The following is a 22,023-nucleotide window of genomic DNA, read 5'->3' on the forward strand; positions in this document are numbered from 1 at the left end:
AAGGAATAGAAGCAAATACTGTTGAATGCTGATATATGGAGGGGTTTGTAATCATTGCAATGAAATAAATACAATAGGATGAGTATAAAACTAATGTTCTCCCATGTAAACTATCACTCAATTCACAATAAAAATTTTGAAAAAATATTAAATGCAGTGCTTCTTATACCTCTACGAAGATTCATGATGTAGACATTTTTTCCCATGCACACTTTAGAAACTGAAAATTAAGTCAAGATTAAAATAACCCCCTCAAAATATAATGAATTGAGTGAATGAAAACTAGAATAGTGGAAAGGAAGTATGACTTACTTAATAAAATAAGCAAAAAATTTTATGACAAAAAAGGATATGGAATAGCTGTTTTGCAATAGGGCTTTTCAGAGAAGCAAGGTTATTTGCACACTTAAAACGTTTACTTGATTTTATTTATTTATAAAGACTAGCTATGCATTTTAAGAAACATATAGTAATACGTGGTTTGCCAATTTCTTTGGTTAACCAACTACATGAGAAAGCAACAAGAAAGCCATCTGTATTTGAAATTAGGCTCAGCACCGATCTCAGCATTGAAAATAATCAACCCTGTGAATGGGATGGACTCATTTCTTTACCCACACAGATGATGAGTAAAGCCAGAACCATAGCAGAAGTCCTGAGAGGCACACCCTCCTAGCAGATGGGAAGTGGTTCGTACTCCTTGAGCACATTGTGGTACTTGTTCTCTTCCTTCCAAAAGTTGTTGCTTTTGTTTCATCATCCTTATGAGAACTACATAGGAGAAACCTCAGTCTAACCTTGGGCTTTCTATTGATGCCAACACGCAAATGTGTTTATACACTCAAAAATCTCACTCATCACTGTAGGTTCAGTGGAAACCAAGGTAAGGAAACAGACTAGAGCTAAAGAGTGAATAGGAAAATGAGTGGTCAAGAAAATCTTAGATGGAACACATAATCAGACATTTTACATAACATAAACAAAATTCCAGAAGGATCCAAACTCCAGCACAATCCAGGCATTCTCCAACCAAAGACACTGACTTGTGATTTTAATGGTACTATAGCATCTAATTCTTTAAAAATAATGCTAACCTCCATCCCCCAATCTCTTAAGCATTAGACTATATAAGTAAAGTAATAAAACATGTAGATGGATTGAGAGTGTGATTCTCATGCTCTAAAATGGTTAACTTTAAATTAGCCTCTCTAGACATATGAATAAAGTCTGATAATAGTAGAAGACTCAACAATGCCAAGATAGCTCTTTCAGGGCTGTTCTGTGACAGAATAAGTTTCCATAAGCTCAACTTCCAGAACAAATCTAAAAATAAGGAAGAAATAATAAAGCCTCAACATATGGAAGTCTGCTAGTCTTCCCTTAAATTTCAGCCTCCTTTTATTTGTATCACAGTTTTCAAGAGGTTGGCATACAGAGAGTGTTTGGTTTTCTGAATCTCCTCCATCTCAAGACACTGGACTCTGAGATCTTGATTCATCTTTCTACCTCAACTAACTGAGACATAAATATGTGGAGGCCTGGCATGGCACTGTAGGATAAGCACTGGTCAGCAAAGTCAGTTTGAACTGCAAGGTCGATGGTTCAAACCCACCAGCTACTCCTTGAAAACCCTATACAGTCACTATAAGAACTGACTTGATGGCACTTAACAAAAACAATATGTATATATGTGTATCTATACATATATAGTCCTGGTGTGGCGCTGTGGGTTAATGCACCGAACTGCCAGGTTGGTTTAAACTGCGAGGTTGGTAGTTCAAGCTCGCCAGCTGCTCCTTGGAAACTCTATACAGGATCACTATGAGTCAAAATGAACTCAGTGGCACTTAACAACAACTATTATAATCCACTTAACAACTACTATAATATATAAGGAGCTCTGGTAGTGTAGTGGTTATGAATTGGCTGCAAACCGAAAGGTCAGCAGTTTGAAACTACCAGTTGTTCCATGGGAGAAAGATGAGGGTTTCTGCTCCAGTAAAGATTTACAGGCTTGGAAACCCTGTACAGAGTCACTATGAGTCAGAACTGACTCCACAGCACATAACAATAACAACAACAACAACATTTTATATATATACACACACACACACACACACACATAGAGAAAGATGTTGGTGGGTTTGTAGTGTTAACTGCTAACAGAAAGGTCATTAATTCAAACCCACCATCATTTTCATGAGGTAAAAAGACTTAACAACCTTTTCCCATAAAGATTACAGCATATGAAATCCTACTGGGGAAATTCTACTCTTTCATACAGGGACACTATAAGTTGTAACAGATTCTACAACACACAGTAATAAACATAAGAGAAAAGCTTGTTAAAAATTTCACTATTATATTTTCCATGAACTAATTGAAAACCATGTGTATATAGGGTTGACAAGGAGCAGTTGGTGGGTTTGAACTACCAATCTTGTGATTCACAGTCCAGTGCTGATCCTACAGTGCCACACCAAAAGTTCATATACATATATATGTGAATGTTGTTAAGTGATGTCCAGTCGGTTCTGACTCATAGCAACACTGTCTAAGGTTTCTGAGGAGTGACTGATGGGTTTGAACTGCGGACCTTGAAGTTCAAACTGACTTCGTGTCCAGTAACCATTGACCTTATGGATTAAACCAACCTTGCAGACCTGTGCTTATCTTATAACACCACACCCTATATATCTAGGGAGTCCTGGTGTGGACTGTTTATCCGTTGGACTGCTAACCACAAGGTTGGAAGTTCAAAACCACCACCCACTCAGTCACTCCTGAGAAATCCTATACAGGATCCCTATGAGTCAGAAGTGACTCAATGACACTTAATAATATACATATAACAACAATATGTCATCATTGTGGAGTCCTAGTATGGCTCTGTGGGATAAAACACTAGAATGCAAGGTCTGTGTGAACCACAAGGTTGGTGGTTCAAATTGACCAGCATTTCTTGGAAACTCTATACAGGGTCACTTTGAGTCAGAACCAACTCAATGGCATTTAAAAACAACAACAAAGTTATGGTGTTACTCTGTAGGATAAACATTGAACTGCTAACTTCAAGGCCAGTGGTTCAAACTTACAAGCTCTTCCTCAGAGACCCTACTCAGGATCACTATGAGTTGGAGCCTACTCAACGGCAACTTAACAACATTAAATGGATGGATGGATAGACAGATGGCAAGTGAAAGCAAAAATTGAAATTTCAATTGGGACTTCAATTGAATATCATAAATATTCAAGATGAGGTACTGGATTTCCCTATGTTAAATTTTCAAGGAAATGAACTAGGACTGATATCACAACTCTCCCACTTGGAGAATGTTAGAGTGGAAACAAAGGATTGTGTAAGGAAATTTTCCTTTGGAGAAAAACAAGGACTGCTCTCCTACTCAAATTTTGTTGATGAGGCAGGGGACCAATGAAACCATTTAGGCACATTGGAGTTTGGAACACAGTAGACTAGAATCTGACTCTTACCATCGTAGAAAAATCTAGAAAGTAGAAGGGAAGTCAAGGAGACACTTGGGCTAATGAGGGCAGTGTGACCAGTCAAGGAGTGCTTTTGCATTTCCTATGAAGCCCAACCAAAAATAGTTAATAATAAACATTGTCATTCAATCAAGTCTTATTCTTGGGGACCCCATGCATCATAAAGTAGAACTGCTCCATAGAATTTTCTTGGCTGTAATCTTTATGGTAGCAGATAACAGGTCTTTCTTCCACAGCACCACTGTGTGAATGTAAACTACAAACCTTTAGATTAGAGTTGCTGGTAAGTGCCATCAAGTCAATTCTGATTCATGGCAACCCCGTATGAAGTTCCTGAGGAGTGGTTACTGGGTTTGAATCACTGACTTTGTGGTTAAGAATCCAGTGCTTAGCCTACAGCATCACATCAGGACGCCATGATATTAGTGGTTGAGCATGAACTATATGCTCCATCTAAGGATAGGGTGCCTAATGCCTTCCTTAAAAACATGGGCTGCAGAGTCAGACTACCTGGTTTGAAGTTCCAACACCTAGTAACTGTTTGGCCTTGGGTATAGTAACTTTTGGGGGGGGGTTCCATTTCCCCAACTACAGGGATAATAAATGCATCTACCTCATAAAATTATTGTGAGAATTAAAAAAGTTAATAAGTATACATTTCTTAAAGCAGATGTCATATAACACATGTTATATGTTACCAACCAGATGGGTACCAAACACAACAGGAAGAGTCTGCCTAGAGACATTTTATTTCCTGTCCAAGAGGATTGGAGTGGTTTGTGGACTGGATTCCTGAGAACCAGGGGCTCGATGGGGAACAGTCAAAGGAAGGACATCATGCACACCAAGGGCATTTCAGTCAAAGGTTGGTCAATAGGAAGATGGCAGCAAAGCCAGCTCCCAAACAATACAACACTTGGCCTCTGGTACATACCTGGTATTAAATTTTCCTCTGAAGAAGCAGCGTATCAAGTTAATTATTTATAGTCTTTCTACTTTACTGTGCTTCGATTTACTAAGTACCATTTTAACACCACTACCAGATGAAAGGGTGTAGTTGGAAGGTAGGAAAAAAAGGGACTATGAGAGAATCCAGTGAAAAACTTCATTTTACAGATTGGTCAACTGAAGCTCAAAGAATTGAAGATAGTTGACCAATATTAAACAGCTGATAAGTAACAGAACTACACCAGTCTTTGACCATTAAGTCAATGTGTTTTTCACTGTAGTACATGCTGACAACAGTGTACCAAATGGACTGAGTGAAAACATTTTGTTATTTGAAATCTAGTGGACCAATAGCCTGTATTTAACACCTAGCCAACTTTGAGCACAGTAGATATGCAATAAATGTTTTTTGATGCATTACTAAAAAAACTTTATTGTAGGGCACTGGTGTTACATTTTCAATTGCTTTCACATTTACAATCTCCTCTGCATTGCTGATAGGGTAGGCATCACCCAACTCAAGAGCAGGAAGCTGAAGCTCTGAAAGATTATATGCCCTTCCAAGATAAGCACAGAGACTACCTGAGATTCAGGCTTCCTGACAAGATCCTTGGTATTCTTCCCTGGCCCAAAATCCACAGCCCTTCATGAGTCAAAAGTTTATGTGGGTGCACCAACAACAGCAAAAAGAAGAAGAGCAGCAGCAGCTGATGAGCTCTGGCTGCCACTGGAGGTGACTTTGTGTCCTCAGGAACCTTTCTCCACCCTTGTGGTGAGGGAGAGGCAAGCAGGCACTGGCATTTATGAGCTCAGTTTATGATGGGGAAACACTCAGGCTTGCCGGCATGCCCAGTGCTTCCACATAGGGCAAAAGAAGTGCTCCAGCCCCTGCCTTCAGGGCTCCTGGGGCTCCACCCACCAAGATTCAGTTCTTGTTGTCATGCACTGTAATTTCTTCCTGGGTTATCTAAAAGTCCTTTGAGCAACATTAATGCCTCTTTGACTTTTAGGAAACCCACACACACACATATTTTTTTATATACTTTTGAAATTAATAATTTCCATATAACTATTTTCTCCCACTAACTAGACTCTGAGATGACAGAATCAAAGCTTCTGTCTTGTTTTTATCTTGGTATCTCCAGCACCCAACTAAGAGTAGCATTGGGCATGATAAATAGTTATTAAAGTAAACTTAGAGTGACTCAAATACCACCTGAGAAGGGTGAAACATTGATCACTAGCTCCTCTCTCTGAAATGGTTTGTCTTTGGTCTGTAGCATGGACAGATGATTTGGGACAGCTGATACCCCCATGTCTTGAGGAAATGAGTCAATGACAAGAAAGAAGCATGAGCTGACGGAGAACAAGTCCCAAAGTGAGCAAAAAAGTCCTGAGCCCAGCAGCCCAGATTCCAGATCTCAGTAGCATTATTTTGTAGGTCCTTGCAGTTCTAGTTGAGGGCCAAGATTGAAACATTCCAACATTCAACATCCAGGGCAGAAAAGTTCAAACATTTAAGATCCAGAAAAGAAAAATTACAAAAACGGAAGCCAACTCAACGCGTGGGGGGATTATCACAGCAATACGTAACAGGTGGGTCCTACCATGGTTGGCCAGGTATCACCTTCCCACAGTCATGGATTCAAGGAGCAGATGTTGTTGCTATTGTTATTCCAAGAAGAGACCTCAGTTTTCTTCAACTAGTGCTGTCTGGGTGGGTCATGAATTTCTTCTCCAGGTAAAATAGGGAGTATTTGTTTTCCTTCTTATCTCCATGTAAGCTTTCCCAAAAGAAGTCCAAGAACAAGCCTCGACTAAGACAAAAACCAAATGTCTACTGATGTGGGCACAGGGGCTTATTGGAGTCTAATACTACTGAGGGGGGAAATGGAAGAAGAAAAAATCTTTCTATGCAACATACTCATATGGAAATAAGATTGAGTTTTTAATAAATCAAAAGTACAGAGGCTGTTTTGTAGACACAGTCCACATTTTCTAAGAAAGAGGACAATTAGGTTGCTGTTCTTGTCCCCATTGTGGCATTTAAAAATTCTGTTTATATTTATTTTTTCATTTGTTTGTTGACATTTCAGTAGCCGGTTACTTAATCTGCACCCATCGCTTCTCATGTATCATCTCACTCAATTCTTCCTAAGGTCTAAGTGTTAGGTTTTGTTATGCCCACTTTCCAGATGAGGACATTGAGAGAGATGTATTAGCTAGTTTAGCATCACATTGTTAGAAAGCCATAAAGTAAAGTGATCCATACTCAGGTCTAGTTGATTCCAAAGCTCTTGCATTGCATAGTATTCAAAGCCATATTTTTGCCTCACTATTCACCTCCCCTACTTGTTTGACTCTTTTCTGAGGACCAACCAAGTTCTGAACATTATGTTGGTTTATGTGGGAGTGATGAAAGAAGATCTGACCATCTGCCCTGGAGGGCATCATCAATAAAGATCAGTCAAAGTACCAATAAATGTCAATTACTTAAATTATTGCATGAAACTAAGGGGTCTACCTTCCTTTATGTGGTCTGAGATATACAGTTCCCACTGAAGATGGAAACTGAAAAGGCCTCATCATGCCATATGAAAGAACTTGGAAATTGCTCAGTTTACACATAATTGCCACCCATGGCTAAACATTTTGGTTTTGATCATTTTTCCTTGAAGAATTTTAAAATCCAGGAATTTGAACTTGTATGTCACATCTATGCTTCCAGGTTTCCTCTACTAGAAACTTAGAACAAAATTAGAAGGGAAAAAAAAAAAAAAGACTCAAAATTGAAAAACATATATATTTAAGAAAATAAACCAAAAGGGCATCTATATATTTAATAGAACCTGAGTTGTGGCACAAAGTCAGGCATTTTATATCTAACAACTAATATCAACTGTTTTGCTATGGAGCCCACACATATAAAGTCCAAATGCCTTACAATGAGCTATAAGATCCTTTATAGTCTGGCTGCAACCTAATCTTCCAGCCTCACTTCCTTCCTTTTCCTAAATCACACTCTGTGTCCCAGCACTGGACTAGTTCCTCTCAGGCTTTTCCAGAACTCTCTGCCTTTGAGTCTGATGCTTGTCCTGACGCAGCTGACCCCTTCACCACCCAGTGACTCACCCTTCTAAATCTTCTCAATTACCTCCTTGTTGGCCTTTTCCTCCACTCTCACAGAAAATGTTCTTTCTCTACTCCATGATACTTAGGAAATAACAAAGAGGTCTGCACTGAACCCAAGTCATGTCCACTACAGAAAATTATGTATTTTGGGGAATATCTGATGAACTTGTGGAGCAGGGGCTTCCTGAGTTAGAACAGCTTTGGAGACAAGAAGTAGTCAGGCAAAACAGCCTTAGTTATTGTAGGAAAAGTCACTGAGTAGGGTGTGGACACCCCATCTCAACTCTCAATGGACTTGTCAGGTACCCAGAAAGCTTACTATAAGTAGAACACAAAAGCTGTTTCCTCTTACATCTCTGTAAGATGTTGAGGACAAGCAATGCTGCCATGAGCTTCATGTGGAATTTGCACTCAAAGGAACTACAACAGTCCACAGAAGCAACGATTGTGGCCAAGGAGGAAGATGGGCAGGATGTCTACAGAGAAATTGTGCCCAGAAGCAGGACCAGCAGAATGTAGAGGGCAAGACTCATCCAGTGACCAAAGTAAATCCAAAAAAGAAGAAGTAGAAGAATAAGAAATAGGTACCATATTAGTTGACCAGATGTGTGTGTGTGTGTGTACCTAAAAGGTAACTGGGGAACCCAGAAATGCCAGGAAAAGATTTAACAGAGAACTGATAGAAATGAAGACAGTGACACACAGTTTACATCATCACAGCTTTATCAACTTGTATTGTTGTTGGATGAGTATCCATCTCCTGCCCATCTAGACAGAAAAAAGGCACACAGTCATGAAGGGATTGACCCTACCAAAGTCCTTTGTATCTCCCCATGAAAATTTGCATGACAACTGACACAAACTGCCTGGTATTAAAGATATGAATAAATGGTTGGCGGGTTAGAGGCTCTGTAAGGTGCATTGTGCTTATTTTATGAAAAGCAAACAACATGAATAAATGCTCATAGATGAGTAAGGAGTGTGGAGGACAAGAAGGAGGATACAGCAAAACTACAGGGCAAAGTAGAACTATTCTCTGAGGCTTCCAAGGCTGTACATATTTACAGCCAAGAGATTTGGATAACAGCTATATGGACAACTGACTGGAAGAAATCCAATTTGTGCCTATTCCAAAAAGAGGTGCCCCCAGTGGAATGTGGAAATCATCTGACACTATCACTGATATCCCATGTGAGTAAAGTTTTACTAAAGGTAATCCAAAAACAACTGCACTCATACATTGACAGAGAACTTCCAGAGGTCCAATCCAAGCCAGATTCAGAAGAGGACATGGAATGAGGGATATCATTGATGACATCAGATGGATCTTGGCTGAGAATATAGACTACAAGAAAGATGTTTACCTGTGCTTTATTGACTACTCAAAGGCTTTCAATTGTGTGGCTCATGACAAGCTATGCACAACATTGCAAAGTATGAGTATTCCTGAACACTTAATTGTGCTCATGAGGAACCTCTACATAGACCAAGGGGCAGTTATTTGAAGAGAACAAGGAATTGGTTTAAAATTAGGAAACGCGTGTATCAGGGTTGTATTATTTCATAATCTTTATTCAATATGTATGCTGAGCAAATAATCCAAGAAGCTGGATTATATGAAGAAAACCATGGCATCAGGATTGGAAGAAGACTCATTAACAACCTGAGATAATGCAGATGATACAACCTTGCTTGCTGAAAGTGAAGAATACTTAGAATACTTATTGATGAAGATCAAAGCCTTCTATATGGGTGGCACTTCAATGTAAAAAAAAAAAAAACACAAACAAAAATCCTCACCACTGGACCAATAAACAACATCCATATCAATGGAGAAAAGATTGAAGATGACAAAGACTTCATTTTGCTTGGATCAACCATTGACAATCATGGAAATAGCAGCCAAGAAATCAAACAACCAATTGCATTAGGCAAATCCGCTGCACAAGACCTTTTTAAAGTGTTGAAGAGCAAAGATGTCTGTTTGAGGACTAAGGTGAGTCTGACCCAAGCCATGGTGTTTTCAATAACGTCATATGCAAGTGAAAGTTGGACAGTGAATAAGGAAGACCATAGAAGACTTGATACATTTGAGTTATGGTGTTGGAGAAGAATGTTAAAAGTACAATGGACTGTCAAAAGAACAAACAGATGTGCGTTGAAACAAGTATAGCCAGAGTGTTCCTTGAACACCAGGATGCCCACACAGATCTCTCACAGATGGAACATACTATAAGGAGGGAACAGTCGCTGGAAAAGGCTATCGTGTTCGGTAAAGTGCAGGGTCAGAAAAAAAGAGGAAGACCCCAATGAGATGGATTGGCACAGTGGCGGCAGTAATAGGATCAGCCGTAGAAATGATTGTGAGGTTGACCCAAGATCAGGCAGTGTTTTGTTCTGTTGTGCATAGGGTTGCTATGAGTTGTGTTGTGCATAGGGTTGTGCATAGGGTTGCTATGAGTCAGTATCGACTGGGCACCAATCTTTACAGAAGCAGAAAGTTTCATCTTTCTCACATGGAGTGGTTAGTGGGTTTGAAGGGATGACCTTGTGATTAGCAGGCCAATACATAATCCAGCATACCACTAGGATTTATTTATTAGAGAGTAAATAGATTAGAGCCTGGTCAATGGAAGGTCCTGAAACCAGGGGCAGAGGACTTGAGACTTGGGGCCAAAGCCATTCAGGGGTATTTTTGAGTCAGGGTGTATATGACTCTCTCTCTCTCTCCATGTATGTATATATGTATATATATATATGTGTGTGTGTATATACATATACATATATATGTATATGTGTATATATATATATACATACATATACGTATATATATATATATACATATACATACATATACATATACATATACATTGTTGTTGTTGTTAAGCGCCGTCGAGTCGGTTTCGACCCATAGCGACCCTGTACAGGGTTTCCGAGGCTGTAAATCTTTACGGGAGCAGAAAGCCTCATCTTTCTCCCGCAGAGCAGCTGGTAGTTTCGAACCGCTGACCTTCCGGTTCGCAGCCCGATTCGTAACCACTACGCTACCATATACATATACATATACATAAAAGGAGCTCTGGTAGCGTAGTTATTACGAATCGGGCTGTGAACCTTAAGGTCAGCGTTCGAAACTACCAGCTGCTCTACGGGAGAAAGATGAGGCTTTCTACTCCTGTAAAGATTTACACCCTCAGAAACCCTATACAGGGTCGCTATGGGTCAGAACCGACTCAACGGCACTTAACAACAACAACAACATATATATATATATATATATATATATATATACACACACACACACACATATATATGTATGTATGTATATATATACACATACATACATACTGTGTCTATACCAAACCATTGTAGCACAGTGAAAAACAGTGCGTTGTTTTTAATAGTTGCCTTTGAGTCAATTCCAACTCAAGGCGATTCCACATAAGTACAGTCAAACATTTTGGTTCTTAAGTTGTACACAATGTTAAATGACCAGTTTAACTAAAATTGTTCTCTCAACTACTTTACTTGCATAGTTGATTTTCAAGGTTTGGTTAAGGGGAAACATTTTGAATTCTGGTAGCATAGTGGTTAAGAGCCAGGCTGCTAACCTCAAAGTCAGCAGTTCAAAACTACCAGCTGTTGCAATGGAGAAAGATGAGGCTTTCTGCTCTGTAAAGACTTAGAACCTCAGAAAGCCCATGCAGGATCGCTATGAGTCGGAACGGACTCCACAGCACACCACTGCCACCACCACCACCACTATCACTTTGAGGGCATTTATTTAACTATACAGACATAATCTACATGTTAAGCCTATTTTATAGATGAGAACAGTGAAGATCAGAGAAATGAAAGACACTTTAATAAGGCTTGACACCAAATGGACTCCCACGTTCAAGGGTCTATTTTCCGGACCAAGCGCCTTCATCAACTCTTACTCCCTTTATGTGGGCATCTGAATGAGTAACTTTCTCAAATAAGACTATTTGTGCAGCCCTGAGAGTCTTTTATAACTGAATTGCTCAGTTTCTGGCTTCACTTTCTGCACAAGCCCCCAGGTACTGAAACCACCAGATAGACATTAATTAAGATTTTTCACAATTACCACACTTCCTCAGAATCTGCTTTAAGCTCCAAAAGATTCCTCTGCAATCTGTTTTATTCTGTTGGTTTTGGTTTGTTTTTTGTTTTTTCCTTTGACTTGTGAGCAAAGTCTGGTAGGACTGAAGGAGAGAGAGAAGAGAGAAAGAAGAGAAGGACAGTTGCATTTAAGTGTTTTGGTTTTTTTCTTTAATTATGTGTCCTACTTACCTCAGTTTCCCTATCCTGCAGGGGGGAAGACTGAATGATGCATATTGGAAGATTTTACATCTAAATTCTTGTAAACCTCCCGAAAATCCATTACAATGGTATGCTTTTTTTAAAAAAGAAGACAAAGGAGCATAGGAGGAAGGGAAAACTGAAAGAATGCATAGAAGGAAGAAAAGAAGAAGAAATTTCCCATGGTTTGAAGCCTTTTTTTGCCCCTGTGGAGTCAGCTTCCAAGCAAGTTTATGACCACTTAGAGCATCTGCCCCACCTGTCACACACGCCCTTCAAATTGACTTAGAATTTTACTACATTCTTGGCTAATAAAATTCTCCTTATTCATAGAACATGCTCTCCAGGTATAGCACACATGGCCCCATCCCTTCTTCTGGAACTTGCTTATTGTCAGTAGGTGTGCCATAATAGGTTGATTATATTTTATAGATGATTTCCTTTTTCCAAAACAGATGGCTCCAATGTCTTGTCTTCATAACAAAGTGCCAAAGACCCAGTCCTCGTAAGCCACTTATTAGAAAGAAGCCAGTGAGAACATGCACAGTGAGAAAAAAAAAAAGGCAGGCTATGCCTCCATGTAGAATCTAGAGAGAGTTTTTGAAGGAGTTTTAATTATCATGAGGGATGACTCAATGGTCATATTTCTAAAGGGGAAAAAGTAAAGATTTTTAGGTACTTTTATGGTCATGTGCTATTACACTAGTGAGAAATGGTCTTTTATCCAGGTATCTGTACCTGATTACAGTAATGATAATGATAATAATAATAAGCTGTCTTTTTATAGGCCTCAAATTCCAAAGGCCCCTAAGCACCTCTTATCATCACCATCATTATTGTAACTCAGAGGTAATTATATACTGATGGTCTGGGCATGCAAGTAAAAACACTTGTATATAATCTGACTCATTTGTCAGTGGTTCAAATCCTGGAAAGAGAGCTAGTGAACAAAAGTAGCTCCTGCCTCCCAGATATTTTATGTCAATGGGAATGAAGCCAATGGTCCCACAGGTAAGGAAAGGTTGCAGCATCACTGTTGCTGTCATAGCTGGGATCTCTGGATAAGTTATCATCAATGATGCTGACCTGGCCTGACAGGGGACCCTTTGGTTGAGATTCTTTGAGACTGTACCAGTTTCAAACACTTTCTTCTTCTGACAGTACCCAAATTCTGGACTCTTACGTATAAGGAACCTGATTCATACAGTATTTTCCATCCCATCTTCAAGCAAACGTCAACATTCTAGTGTGGTACAGTAGAATAAGCACAAGGCTGGTTTTAACCGCAAGGTCAGTGATTCAAATCCACCAGCCACTCCTTGGAAATCCTATACAGGGTTGTTATGAGTCAGAACCAACTTGACAGCTTGTAACAACAACAGCAACAAGTTAGGGAAACAGAAAGCAATTGTGATTTTCCCATAGTTCCTTCTCAACATTCAAGTCTAAACCCAATTGAAATGGTGTCTCTCAAAAAGATATGTTGGAGGTCTTAACTCCAGTAGGTGATCTCGCCTGAAAATGGGTCTTTGGAGATGTTGTCAGTTAAGTACATAAAGTCGGGTGGGTTTAATCTAATATGAATGTTATCCTTTAAAAGGACAGAGACAAAGAGTGATCAGGATTTCATACTAGTTCATTCTGATTCAACCCTCTGCTTAGAATTTGCCTTTCTGACCCAAATGTACTGAATCAGAATCGAGATTTTTACAAGATCCCCAGGTGATCTAAAAGAATATACATATATGTATACATAATATAGGAATGTATACAAAAGAATCACTTGGGGATCTTATTAAAATACAGGTTCTGATTCAATGTATCTGGGGGTGACAATTCTCCTCAGGAGGGTGAGCTAGAATGAATAGGATCAAAGCTCTGAGAGAAAAAAAGAAGGCCATGTGATATACATCTACATGCCAACACATGCCAAAAAAGGGACTACCAAAAGCTGGAAAACATAAAGAAGAATAGTTGCCTAGAGTGGACAGAGATGATATGGCCCTGCTGACACTCTGAATTTGGACACTTCACTTCCAGAACTGTAAAACAATAAGCCACCTCATTTATAGTATTTTGCTACAGCAATCCAAGGAGAATAATATACCTCGTTAAAGAGGCCTTCAATGATTATAAGAGCTAATGCTTTTGTGTGTCTCCCACCCCACCCCTAATCACATTGCCCAGCTTACTTTTATCATAGTACTGTCATTTACCTGGGAGCCATGCGCTGGACTGCAAGGTTAGTTTGAACTACAGGTTCCGCGGTTCAAGCTCACCAGCTGCTCCTCAGAAACTCTACTCAGGGTCGATATGCACTGGAACCAAGTCAAGAACACTTAAACACAACAGTGATCACTACCTGAGGAGTCCTGGTGTGGTGCTGTGGGACAAAGCACTGGACCACAAGGTTAGCAGTTCAAATTCACCAAGCACTCCTTGGAAATCCCATACAAGGTTGCTGTGAGTCAGAATCGACTTGACAGTATACAACATCAACAATAACATCACACCTGAAGCTACCTTCCTCATTAATCTGGTTGTTGTAATTTTTGTTAGGTGTGCTCAAGTAGTTCTGACTTCTAGACACAACAGAACAAAACAATATCTTGTCCTTTGTCATCCTCACAATTGTTGCAATATTTAAGCCCATTGTCCCTGCCGCTGTGTTTATCCATCTTATAGAGGATCATGCTCTTATTCTTTTTTCACTTTACCAAGCATGATGTCCTCCAAGGATTGGTCCTTCCTGTTCAAAATATAAGACATGTAGTCTCACCATCTGCCCCCCTAAGTTGCATTTTGGCTGTACTTCTTCCAAAACAGATTTGTTTGTCCTTCTGGCAGTCCATGTTACTTTCAATATTCTTCACCAACACCATGATTCAAATGCATAGATTCTTCTACAGTCTGCCTTTTTCCTTGTCCAATTTTTACATGTATATGAGCCTACTGAAAATATCATGGCTTGAGTCAAGTGCATCTTAGTCCTCAAAGTGACATATTTGTTCTTTAATACTTTAAAGAGGACTTTTGCAATAGATTTGCCTAATGCACTACATAGTTTATGTTCTTGACTTCTGATTCCATCAACATTGATTATGGATCCAAGAAAAATGAAGTCTTTAATAACGTCAATCCTTTCTCCATTTATCATGATGTCATTTATTGGTCCAGCTGTGAGAATTTGTGTTTTCTTTACACTGAGGAACAATCTACACTGAAGGCTGTAATGTTTGATCTTCTCAGTAAATATTTCATGCCTTTTAACTTCTAGAAAGCAAAGTTGTGTCATCTCCATTTAGTAGGTTGTTAATGAGTCTTCCTCCAATCCTGATGCCACATTCTTTTTCATATAATCCAATTTCTCAGATTATTTGCTCAGCATACAGACTGAATAAATATGATTAAAAGCTACAAGCCCGATGCACAACTTTTCTGATTTTGAACCATTCAGTACCCCATTGCTTTGTTCAAACAGTTTTCTCTTGCTTTGTGTACAGGTTTCTCATAAATACAATTAAGTGTTCTAGAAATCCCATTCTTCACAATATTATCCATAGTTTGTCATGATCCACACAGTTGAATGCTTTTGTATAGTCAATAAAGCACAAGTAAACATCTTTCTGGCATTCTCTTCTTTAAGGCAAGATCTATCTGATGTCATGTCCTCTTCTGAATTCATGTGAATTTCTAACAGCTCCCTGTATTGCTGTAACCATTTTATAAATTATCTTCACCAAAATTTTACTTGAATGTGATATTAATGATACTGTTCCATGATTTGCACATTCTGTTAAGTCACCTTTCTTTGAAATGAGCACAATTATTAATCTCTTTCAACTGGTTGGCCAGGTAGCTGTCATCCAAATCTCTTGACATAGGCATTTCAATTTATAGTCCATCAATTCTTAGAGCCTTGTTTTTCACCAATGTCTTCAAGGTAGCTTGGACTTCCTCCTTCAGTACCATCAGTCATTGATTATAGAGTACCTCTAAAAATAAGTGAACATCATCCACTTCTTTTTGATACAGTGACTGTGCAGTCCTTCCATCTATTTTTTTATTTTTTTGCATCATTCAATATTTTACCCAAGGAATGCTTCAACTGCAACCCAAGGCTTCAATTTTTCTTCAGTTTTTTCAGCTTGAGAAATGCTGAGTGTGTTCTTCCTTTTTGGTTTTCTAACTCCAGTCCTTGCATATCTCACTATAATATATTACTCTGACTTCTTGAGCAACCTTTTGAAATACTCTGTTCAGATCTTTTACTTCATCATTTCTTCCAACTGCTTTAGTTTCTCATGTTCAAGAGCAAGTTTCAGAGTCTCTTCTGACATCCTATTTGGTCTTTTCTTTCTCTCTCTCTCTCTCTCTCTCTCTCTCTCTCTCTCTCTCTCTCTTTCTTTCTTTCTTTCCTGTAACTTTACTGACCTTTGACTTTCTTCATGGATGATGTGCTTGATTTCATCCCCAAACTCTTCCGTTCTTCAGTCATTAGCATCTAATACACCAAATCTGTTCTTGAGGTGGTCTCTAAATTCAGATGCGATATATTCAAGGTCATATTTTGATTTCAATGGGCTAGTTTTAATTTTCTTCTACCTTAGCATAAATTTGCATATGAACAAGAGATGGTATGGTCTACAGTCTGCCTCTGACTTTGTTTTGGCTCTTGATATTTAGCGTCTCCATTGTCTCATCCCACAGATGTAATCAAGTTGATTCCTGGTTATTCCATCTTGTGAGGTCCATGTGTATATTCGCCTATTATGTTGTTGAAAACAGGTATTTGCAACAAAGAATTTGTTGGTCTTGTAATGCTAAGCAACCCTTAGCACTGTTTCTGTCACCAAGACCCCATTTTCCAGGTATGAATACTTCCTCTTTGTTTTCCACTTTCACATTCCAGTTACCAGCAATCATAAATTCATCTTAATTGCATGTTTGATCAATTTCAGACTAAAGAAGCTAGAACTCTTCAATGTTATCATCTTTGGTTTTACTGGTTGGTGCACAAATTTGAATAATAGTGATATTAACTGGTCTTCCTTGCAGGCAGATGGGTATTATCCTATTACAGATAGCATTGTACTTCAAGATAGATCTTGAAATGTTCTTTTTAACACTGAATGTGACATTATTTCTTTTCAGTCTGTCATTCCCAGGACAGTGAACCCTACGGCCGTTCAATTCAAAATAACCAATACCATTTCTGCTCACTCAGGCCTAGGATACCAATCTTTATGCATCTTATTTTGTTTTGATTACTTCCAATTTTCATAGATTCATGCTTTGTACATTCCATGTTCTGATTATTGATGGAGGTTTGCAGCTGGTTCTTCTTATTTTGAGTTGTGTCCCAACAGCAACTGAAGGTTGCGAAAACTTTGTTCCATTCACATCATTATAGTCAACTCTACTTTGCGGAGAACCTCTTCCCTAGTTGTATTCTGAGTGCCTTCCAACCCGAGGAGTTCATCTCCGAGCACTACGTCACACAATGCTCTGCTGCTGTTCATAACACTTTAATCACTAACCCTTCTGATGTCCTGGTGTGGCACTGGGGGTTAATGCACTGGACTGAAAGGTCGGTTTGGACCACAAGGTTAGTAGTTCAAGCTCACTACCTGCTTCTCAGAAACCCTGTAAAGGGTTGCTATGAGTCAGAACTGACTCAAAGGCACTTGACAACAACAACAACCACTCTGAAGTGGTGCTCGTCTCCTTCCTAGCCTTGCTATAGAAGCTCCATGCCAAATCTGGGGAGAATACCAGTGGCAGAGATTCCAGCATCACAGCAACGCACAAGCCACCACAGTATGACAAGCTGGGTACACTCGTGTTACGAGTCTTTTCCACCAGACTCTAAGTTCTAAAGCAGCAGATATCTTGTCAGCGTTTACAGCTGTGTCTCCAGGACCTAAGAGAGAACCCAGAATACAGTAAATTTCAAAGCATGTACAAACGTGAATAGTTACTCTAAAAAATAGTAAATGTGGTGGTGGTGGTGGTGATGTGCTGTGGAGTTGGTTCCAACTCATAGTGACCTTGCATAAAGTTTCTGAGGCTGTAAATCTTTACAGCAGCAGAAAGCCTCATCTTTCTCCCACAGAAGAACTAGTAGTTTCAAACTGCTGACCTTGAGGTTAGCAGCCCAACTCACAACCACTATGCTAAATACAGAAATGATCAAAAGTGAATGTAGTACACCAGCAATAAAGTGAGCAGGCTGTTTTCAAAAGTTTCCCAGATGGGTCTTGTTCCCTGGTGAATATGCCAAGATGTACTGATCAGAACCAGGCTTTGTTGGCACACAAAGACAAAATCGATCATACAGAAGAGCCATGATCACTAGGCTGGTGTATTAAAGGGAAGGCCGCATCAGTTGCTTACAATGATCAGTAAGTGTCCCAGCATCAAATACTTTAAATGCACATAGCCAGTACCTCCCATCCCATAGGTAAGCACATGGGGAGGTCAAAAACAATCACAAAAGTGTGGTCTCTGAGATGGGTGATCTAATTCATTCAATATTTATTTGCATTCTGCTAAATACTCTGATCACACAGTAGGAATGGTTTTCCCAATAAGACTGAAATATTCACATTCCTGTGGCAAAGACTCTTGGTCAGTGTTTGTAGGAGCAATGCCAGCATCTGTTTCAAAGTCTTTCTTGTTTGTAGGTTTCTGAGGACTTTCCTACCTTTTTATTGCTTATTCTTACTTCATGTATGCTAATATATTTAGTCTCTCACACTCAGGGCTTGGTCTGGGAACCAATATCCTCTTTGAGGATATGCCCCACATTCCTGTCTGATTCGTTGCAAAACTTTAGCTCTCAGAAGGCAATCATATCCCTAGTTCCAAGTCCTCAGTATTGGCAAAGCCAGAAAAATAGTGAAAAATGTGGTCAGCATTCATTCATTCAAAAAACAATTATTAAACACCATTTATGTACCAGATAATGAAATACAACACGAACAGATAGAGAAAGTCCCTCTTTTCAACTTGTTTACTTTCTTGTGGTGAAAAGGACAATCAATAATGTCTTAGTTACCTAGTGCTGCTGTATCAGAAACATCACACGTGGGTGCCTTTAACAAATAGGAGTTTATTTTCTCACCATTCAGGAGGCTAGAAATCCAAATTCAGAGTGTTGGCTCTAAAGGAAGACTTTTTTCTCACTGCTGGCTATGGGGGAAGGTTCTTTTCACCTTCTGTTTCCTGAGTCCTTAGAGATTTCATGTGGAATGGCATCTACTTTCTCCTGTCTCTACTTGCTTGCTTGCTTAATCTGCTCTTTAATATCTCAAAAAAGATTGACGGAAAACACACCCTGTACTAATACTACCTCAGTAACATAAAGTAATTGCATTCCCAAATAGATGTATAACCAGCAGCATATGGGTTAGGATTTACGACATATTTGGGGGAGGAGGGATACAACTCAATCCATAAAAACTAAACAAGATGATCAATTAACAAGTATCGATAGAAGTAATTAATGCTATGATGAAAATCAAAATAAGGTGATGTGAAAATGTCCTCCCTTCTCAACAAAGAAGTCAATGATGTGGAAACAAATGACAAGGAGGCAATTCCTGTATGTACAGATCTAAAGGAAGAACATTCCCACAGCAAATGCAAAAGCCCCAAAGCACAGAATGGTTGTAGGCACGAAGTTTGGAGAACAGCAAGCAGACCATCAAGGAAATAGAGGGAAACACAGCTCAGGAGGGACTAGAGGCACACAGAAACCAGACTCCACAAGAATTGGCATCCTGAGTGCAGTGGGAAACTACTAGAAGGTCTGGAACAAAAGGACATGTGACCTGATTTTTAAACTATCACACTCTAATCTGGCTGCTGTATGGAGAACGTATTACGGAGAATCATCAGCAGCACTACGAGGCTGCAGGGGTTGTGGACCACAATGAGTGATGCTGTCAAGAGGGAATGACAATAAAATGAACATAAATTTTTTTACGAGTGTTCCAAAATAAATTAATTATTTTTTGTAAAAATATCCCTGTAATTGGTTGTAGTAACAACCACAGATTTTGTAAGGCCAACTTAGATGTATCAATACACTAGAAGGCTCAAACCCTTCAATAATTTACTTCTTGAATCTTCTAATGAACTCTGGTTAAAGCTGCCATTGTTCGTCAATTACAATGATGCTTCCAATCACGTGGTTTCATCTGATCATACTACAAGTACATGCTGTTATTTTCCTTGCTGCTGATGTTTTTATGCCTGCTGATTTTCTCAAATTTTCTGGTGTTTTAACTGTAATATTGTGGTAATTCATATTTGTGAACCTGTATCAATGACTTTTTGAGTATGGAAGTAGTAATGAAGGGAAAAGGAGAAAAACAAAAAATGACTTCCTCTCACTAATAATGTTATAACTAAAAATATTGCAATATAGAAAGGCTTTACAAAACAATTTTGCTGTTAGTATCCACACAATCTAATAAATATTATTACATTTGAACAATTTACAACTCTATCACTTATTATTCTTTGTCTAACACTTACCATAAATACTTCTGAGAACTCTGTATCATCTGGTACAGGAGGAGACACGTGTGGGGGTGTTGTTCTTAAGCGATGTAGAGTCAGTTCTGAATCATAGTGGCTCTGAATAGGGTTTCCAAAGAGGAGCTGGTGGTTTTGAACTGCTGACCTTTTGGTTCATAGTCCAGTGCTGATTCACAATGCCACACTAGGGGGGATAGCAAACCAGTGATACCAGATACTAGAAACACCACTGTGGAGGACAGGGAAGGACAAGAGATTATTGTTGTTGTAGCACAGGGGAGAACTGAGGATGGTATCAGCAGGTAGTAGCAGAAAGATGAAGAGAAGTGGGCTGCTTCAGATTTTATTTTGGAGGTAGAGCTGAAAGTTAGTTTAACCTCTTTTAAGTCTGAAGTGTCTATAAATCAAATGCAGATGTCAAGCTGGTCATTAGAGAGGCTGGCCAAGGAAGAAGTTAAAATTAAAACTTGAAGTCATCAACATGTACAAGATTCAAAAAAGTTCACGGACAAATAGGACTGAAATAATGAAATTTTTCCATAAACTTTTTGAAGCCCCCTTGTATGTAGTAATTAAAGTTTTTTAATGGGATGGACTCACCTAAGAAGGAAGTATATGAGAAGAGACACAATCCTGATAACATCAGAAAAGGGAGACTCAACAAAGGATTTCAGGAGATGGGAAAAGTAAAATGGGAGGAAGAGAAACCAAGAAAGTGAGGAACTGTGAAAGGGCGGTGTGACCAACAGTTCCGGATACTCTTGAGAAACTGACAGGCAGGCATCATTGTTATCATTGGTGACTTTGAAAAAAATGGTATGGCTTTAATAGTTAGGGTGGAGCCCAGTCAAAGTGAGTACAAGAGAAAAGTGCATTGAGGAGCTATGGACAATCATTATAGATGAAGTTTTCATGATTTGCTGGGACTGAGAGTAGAGACACTGGAGGAAAACTTTAGTTTTAGAGGTAGTTTAGAGAACATATTTGTGTGCTATGAAGAATGCTCCCATAAACAGGGAGGAATCAATGATAGAGATGACACCCAGAGCACAGAGGAAAGGGTTGACTTTTATTAAGAGCCCAACAAGAGGGAAGGTACAAAGTATGCCTAAAGATGCACACAAGTAGGCAGATTTGACCACACAGAGACAATGAATCCTATATAATTTCTTCAGTCTTCTCTATATGAGGCAGAGTTTCCAATGAGAGAAAAGTAGGTAGAAAAGAAGCTTAGAAGGCTTAAATAGAGAGGGAAAATGTAGTCAAATGAGTCATTTTTAATGTCCATGCTCCCTGTGGTACACAGTCAGTCCACTGACCGTTCACAGACAAATGGATGTGGTAAAAATGGTGACAGTGCAAAGGCTATGCCAGTAACGGGCTCAACTCTTCAGTCAGCCCTCAGAATACTCTCCGATGCTTTGAGGATCCTCACAGAGCCACAGAGCAACTGACTAATTTGCTCACAATCACACAACTAGTAAGGAGAGTCATAATGTGGCAAGATTTGTGGTTCAGATCCACCAGTTGTTCCTCCGAAACCCAATGCAGGGTCGCTATGGAACCGAC

The sequence above is a fragment of the Chrysochloris asiatica genome, unplaced genomic scaffold, assembly GCF_000296735.1.
Source record: "Chrysochloris asiatica unplaced genomic scaffold, ChrAsi1.0 scaffold00114, whole genome shotgun sequence".
In the NCBI taxonomy this organism is placed as follows: domain Eukaryota; kingdom Metazoa; phylum Chordata; class Mammalia; order Afrosoricida; family Chrysochloridae; genus Chrysochloris; species Chrysochloris asiatica.